The sequence below is a fragment of the Scyliorhinus torazame genome, chromosome 6, assembly GCF_047496885.1.
Source record: "Scyliorhinus torazame isolate Kashiwa2021f chromosome 6, sScyTor2.1, whole genome shotgun sequence".
Lineage (NCBI taxonomy): Eukaryota > Metazoa > Chordata > Chondrichthyes > Carcharhiniformes > Scyliorhinidae > Scyliorhinus > Scyliorhinus torazame.
Genome location: NC_092712.1, coordinates 180,677,777 through 180,683,776, shown reverse-complemented (window position 1 = coordinate 180,683,776; position 6,000 = coordinate 180,677,777). Strand labels below are relative to the sequence as shown.

At 44.5% G+C, this 6,000-nt stretch overlaps 1 long non-coding RNA gene across 1 annotated transcript in view; it reads right to left on the bottom strand.

The window, feature by feature from the left end:
* Nucleotides 1-1,995: 1,995 nt before the first annotated feature.
* Nucleotides 1,996-6,000, bottom strand: part of LOC140425756 (uncharacterized) — a 191,325-nt gene continuing 187,320 nt past the window's right edge. The window contains exon 5 of the long non-coding RNA XR_011947983.1: nucleotides 1,996-2,317. This is a non-coding gene — a long non-coding RNA (uncharacterized lncRNA). The remainder of the gene's footprint in view (nucleotides 2,318-6,000) is intronic.

Sequence of the window (6,000 nt, the reverse complement as noted above, 5' to 3'; positions counted from 1 at the left end):
GCTATGGGGAACCAGTAGGGAGTGTGGAACTAATTGGCTCTTTCAAAAAGCTGACACAGGCACAATGGGTGGAATAGTCTCCCATGATGTACGATTCTATGATAATTTACATTAACTCTGCTCATTTCACATCTGGGTTTATTTCAGTGAGATATGCAGGAAATGTAAGTGTATAATGACATTGGCAGAATAGGCACATTCTTTGGTTGAGCTTCTGGATTGCATAAAATCCAACGTTTACAAAAGTAAACATCAGTTTCCATTTTTACCAGCATGGTGCATTATTTACATTGCAAAACCCCACAGAAATTAAAATAAAATCTGTAGTTCAAAGAATATTGCAATTATTTGTTCTGATGTACACTGAATACCATACCCTTCACCAACTTCACTTAAAACTAATTGTTGGTATGCAATACAGGTTGCATTACATTTCAATTAGAAATATATGGACAGACATCTTTCATATGTTTTGATCACAGACTAATATAAACAAGCACTAAAAGTTCAGATTTTTCATTGTAGACAGATGGTTCTTTTCCTGATATCAGGAAGTGTCAGATATATCAGTTGGCTTCAGATTGATGGAGAATATCCAAGCCCAATAACACAACTGAGAAGGATGGCAGTGCAGTTTGAGATTTTCCGATGATATATGAGTTGCAGAGAGGCGAGTTGAACCCGTCACCCTCCACGCACGCATTCTGTCACTTAAATCTTGTGTAGAAACACCTCAGAATCTATCAAGACCTGCAGTAGTAATGTTGCCTCACAGCTAAAAAAAACACAACCCATCAGAATTTTTAACCAGGTGATCTGCTATTTTGTTTTGTTTTTTATTTTCTGCATGTTTTATTCTTTGTGAAGATCTATGTATGGCATTTGAAATGGATATCTGGTACGCTTTGAACAATATAAGGTGAATTTTCATGCTTTCAGTTTACAGTAACATACAATATGATATAACTTCAACTTTGACATTGCTTCCTCCTTTGTTTTCATTTTACTTTGATCATGCTTCTTCCATGTTTAACATTTTTACAAAGAACCAAAGCAAAGCCTAATGTTATACACTGTAACAAATACATAGCAGCTTAACACAATAAGACATCAATCTCAGGATTTGAGTGAAATTCATTGGACACTCAGCTTGCAAACCCATATTCATCCATGGCAGAATATAATGTGGCCTTCTATCTGCACATTATCTGAATATTGAACCATAATATTGCCATCATGCATTCCCCCCAGCATGATTATTCAAAACGGAGTCACTGCATCAATACATAGTCAACACTACCAGCTAAAATAAATAATTGTCTATTGTGAGGAGACTTCACAGTCAATCTATCCTGCTGCAATTATCTATATGGAACAGGATATAAAATGTGTATTTTCACTTTTTTTTCAATTGCGAGCATGGAACTCATGGCATATCTACGCTATTTATTTGTTTATTTATTTTTTATTCCTCCCTTCTCTGCTGAAGTCATTGACTGAATATGTGAGTATGGTTTCCCAGCTGTTGGCTTCATTTCAGTCTTTTATCCAAGCAGCCATTATTCATGCAGGAGCCTTGACAATGAGTGTCAACAGGCTGTCAACTATGAGGGATGTCACAGCCAAACCTGGTCCTACGTTCACCTGGCGTTTACATATGCACATTTCTAGTGGGAGACTAAATTGCAACCAGGAGTGGAATCCCTGGCCAATATTCCGCTGCTTATCCCAACTGCTTTAAAGCAAATTGTAGCATGCCTTCTGCTACACTGGCTGAGATCAGCTAAATCACCACAGACTGGGATCAAATCTTGAATTTTCCTGATCTTTATGGCTCAGTTTATTGATGAGATGAACTTGCTGAACCATTGGACCAACAGCACGCCTGTTCGAGCATCCGGTGTTTTTTATTGTGTGTGTTTATTTTATATATATATATACATTTATTATGTATATAAAGAAATTAATTGATTCAAATTAAACAAATACATGGCAGAAATTTATGTTTATTGATGTATACATCTGGGAAACCTTTGTACATTGCATGGGGACTTGCACACTGTGTGGATTCATTTATTTGATATACACTATATCAGCATGAAACACACCAAAGAAATCTGTGTTTTGATTAATCAGTTTTGTGAGGGAGGGTTCATAGACAAGTCATATGGTTTGTTGGCTTCATCTTGTGAAATTTGATTGAAGATTCATATTTTTTCATTTTGTTCACATATGGGTTTAATTCACTCTGTGAGCTATTTTTAGCACACTAGTTGGCATAAATTCCTGTCTGCACGAGTTTATCACAGAAGTTAACCTGTAACATTTGTGTTAAAATAGCACTGTTAGTAACTTATGTGAATGTGTTAATGGGTACATTAAGAACAGCGCGCACATAGGAAGTATTGGCCTCATAGACAGTAAATACAAAAGAAACATTATTTGCCCAATGGCTTTCACATGCTATAATTTGCAGATCATCATAGATTAAATCAAATTATCCTGGAGCAAATGGGAAGAGCTATTCCTTTCATCAAGATTTTACGATTAACTACAATGTTCTTTTTATCTGGATACTACTGCTAAGTTAATTACAATTATTTCTATGCACTTACTGCGAGCCCAAACCAATATTGAATTGAAAATCTAAAAGAGCCAATGTGGTCTATTTGAAGGGTTGAATGGCTCCTATTTGAATGACTCCTTAAAAATGAAGAATTTGTATTTTTACAGTACATAATCATGGATCAAGACATCTCAAAGTCGTTCATCGATTACATTTTGATGTGCAGTTTGCTGTTATGCAGGAAAAATACATTAGCCAATTTCCACAAAACATAACTGATGAGTATCTTTTTCAGGAAAGAAATTAATATTGGCCAGGGAAAAACAAGAGGCATGTGCTCTTCTTGAAATATCAGTAAATCTGGGAGCCAGCCAAGGGCAAACCGCCTGATAAAGGGAGGAGCACCAATCCCCCCAACTCCCTTCCCCCAAGCCCCCGGGTGGAAAAGCCCATAACAACCGGCAAACCAACAAAACCAGCCAAGGGACCAAGAGCCCAGCTGGAAAGGGTCCAAACAAATAAAACAAAATAGAACAAGACCCCAAAGAAACACCTAAAGCATGGAGCGGGGGGTTGGAGGAGAGAGGGGGTCGGGCCAATCGACAGGGGAGAAGAGGGGAGGGGAGGGAAAGACAGATACATATGTAAATAGATGCCAATTACCTTTTGTAAAATATGTATTCCAATAAAATACCTTAAAATAACAAAAAAGGGGGGTTAAGGAGTAGGGGTTATGGGGGAAAATTCCAATGTTGAGCTCTTGTAAATTTTATCTGATCCCACATCTTTGTTTATTGTATGGTATATAAAATGAAAAACTTCAATAAAAATATTTGAAAAAGAGAAAAAGCAAAATTAAAAATCTGCACTGCCAATAAAAAAAAATCAGCAAATCTTTGACATCATTCACCCATCGGGCTGGGTTTTATGGCCTCCCTTGGGAGGAGGTTGGCTAGGTGTTGGGTGGGGGGGGGGTTTCCAGTAAAATGCCATGGGCATTGTGTCTGCTGCCCAGCCATCTAGCCTCGCATCTGCTGCATTTTACCTGTAAGGGGAGAGGGGGGGGGGGGGTGCAATGGGAGACTCATCCTTCCCTGGACAGTTGAGGCACTAAAGGGGCCAATTAAGAGCCAGCTAAGGACCTCATCCCTTTGCTGCTGGGATTTAGCCAGGTACGGTAGATTCCACACCAAGTGTTGCCCAGCAGGCTTCACTGCACAGGCTGATACTTCCTTAGCAGGCCCCTAGGCCACAACAGAGATACCCACCAAGGTTTTGCACCCCCATGTTTCCCATATTTCCCTGCCACCCTCTGCCCAGTCCTCCCATCCACCCTACCCTCTCTCACAGGGGCCTACCAGCCTTCCCTAGCAAAACTCCAGCTCCACTTAACTTTCACTTTGGCTCCATGGCCTCTGACTTTAGGGAACTAGATATCGTTGCAGCAGTTGCTACTGCTCCTGATAGCACTGCTGGGACTAGAAAGCTGCTCACCATTTGAGTGACCAGCATCTCTTTGAAGCGGGATGATGATAGAGACAGTCCACGGCTATTAACCCCTGTTGGGACAACCTGATGGAGCGAGGTGTCTTGTCCCTGACTGTTTCACAATGGTGGAGGGGGTAGTGCAGACTCGAGTGCAATAAGCAATTACGTGGTTTGACCCTTGGGAGGTGGTGGGGGGGGGTTGCGGTGGAATGCTGAGGGTAGCTGAGCAGTCAAACGCAGGATGACCATGTTATTTGAGGGTTTAGATGGGCAAGGGAAGCACCACTTTGCTGACAGTCTCCGTCTCCCCCCCTCACCCCATACAGAAATTACATTTGGAACTCAGTCTGCCATGCTGCCTATCTACCTGGCCGTTGCTACCGTCGCGGGTGCACTGTGGTGAGAGCGCCAGTGCCAGCCGAGAGAAGATGCTGCACAACAGGAGCCTGCCCCAGAACAACAGGGGCCAGCCAGTGAAGCTCAAATGTCAGCCATCCACCAGACCGAGGAGGTGATACGAAGGGGGGGGCCATATCAGGACACGTTTCTAACATCAGTGCTCGACCTTCAAAGAGCTGCCAGACCACGTGTGCCGCTATTGACTCTGTCTCACCAAGGATACCGTGCGTCACTTGTGCCAGATGGTGGCGGACCTGGCATCGCGAGGACTTGAAGGAGGACACCCACTCCCAGTAGCTACCCTCAACTTCTTTGCCCCGACTTGTTCCTGGCTCGAGTGGGGACATGTCTGGGGCATCCGAGATGTCTTGGATGTCCTCTGTGCCCTGGCAGCTATCTACATCCACTGTCGCCAGGACCAGACCCTCCAGGATGCCTGGGCTACTGGATATGCTGCCACCATTGGCATGCCCCAGGTCCAAAGAGTTATTAATAGCACTTATGTCGCTCTCAGATCACCGGCTCGAAGGGAGTGCCCTTCATTAACAGGAAGGGGTTCCACTCCCTGAATGTGTAGTTGGTGTGCAATCACCATGCACATCTGTGCACCATACCCGTCAGCGTGCACAACGCATACATCCTGGTGCATTCCGGCATCTGACTTTTTTCCCCAAGTCTTCACCGCGGGCTCCACCCTTTCAGTGTTGGCCTGGGTGCCACGCAATGTGAGCACCATCTCCTGTGCCCAAAGGCGATTGGACTCCTTCAGTTGTACTTGTAAATGCTGGACTGTTGCTGACACTCCCTGCTGTAAAGTCTGGCTCTGAATCTGCACCTGCATCTGTGATGCGATAACCTTATCCAGAGCCGCGATATCTATCATGGGAGCTGTTCTCTGGGATTGGCCAGCCCTCCGACCGGCCACTCCCTCTGGAGTCCCTGTCTCCACCTGATGTGCTGCAGCATGTGTGTGGTACTCAGCAGAGGGTGACAGGAGCCTGACTGCTAACATGTCCCACCGAGATGATAGTCTCTGCTCCGGTGGGTGGTTCTGGTGAAAACAGTGCTGTGACATCAGTGTCTTCCCCGAAGGTCTGTTCCAGGGTGTTCTGAGGGTCCAGAGGGGGAGTTATGACCCTGAAAGGCCCGGTCCCATCTGATGGATATTGAAGAAGGCAAAGGACATACGGTCAGCTCTTGGGAAGGACTGGGCTGTGGGAGATGAACGGCTCACTTGAGACAGGACATCTGGATAAAGCTGCATTGGACTCTCACTTCTTCGGCCACTGCTCGCTCTTCGTCCTCCCCCATGGGTTCCATGGCCCTTTCTTCAAAGGAGGAGTGGATACATATCTCAGGCATGCCCCTGTCCGTCTTCTGAGGCTCCCTTCGATTATGGCCCACTTTATCCTTTGGGACACAGAAAGGGCATCGGGAGATGGCACACCAGTTTTGATGGGGGGGGGGAATGTGTGGGCAAGGTGCCTGGCCAAAGAGGCTGAGACATGTGTTGGGGGTTCCTGGGGGGTGGGTTCTGACGGACATGC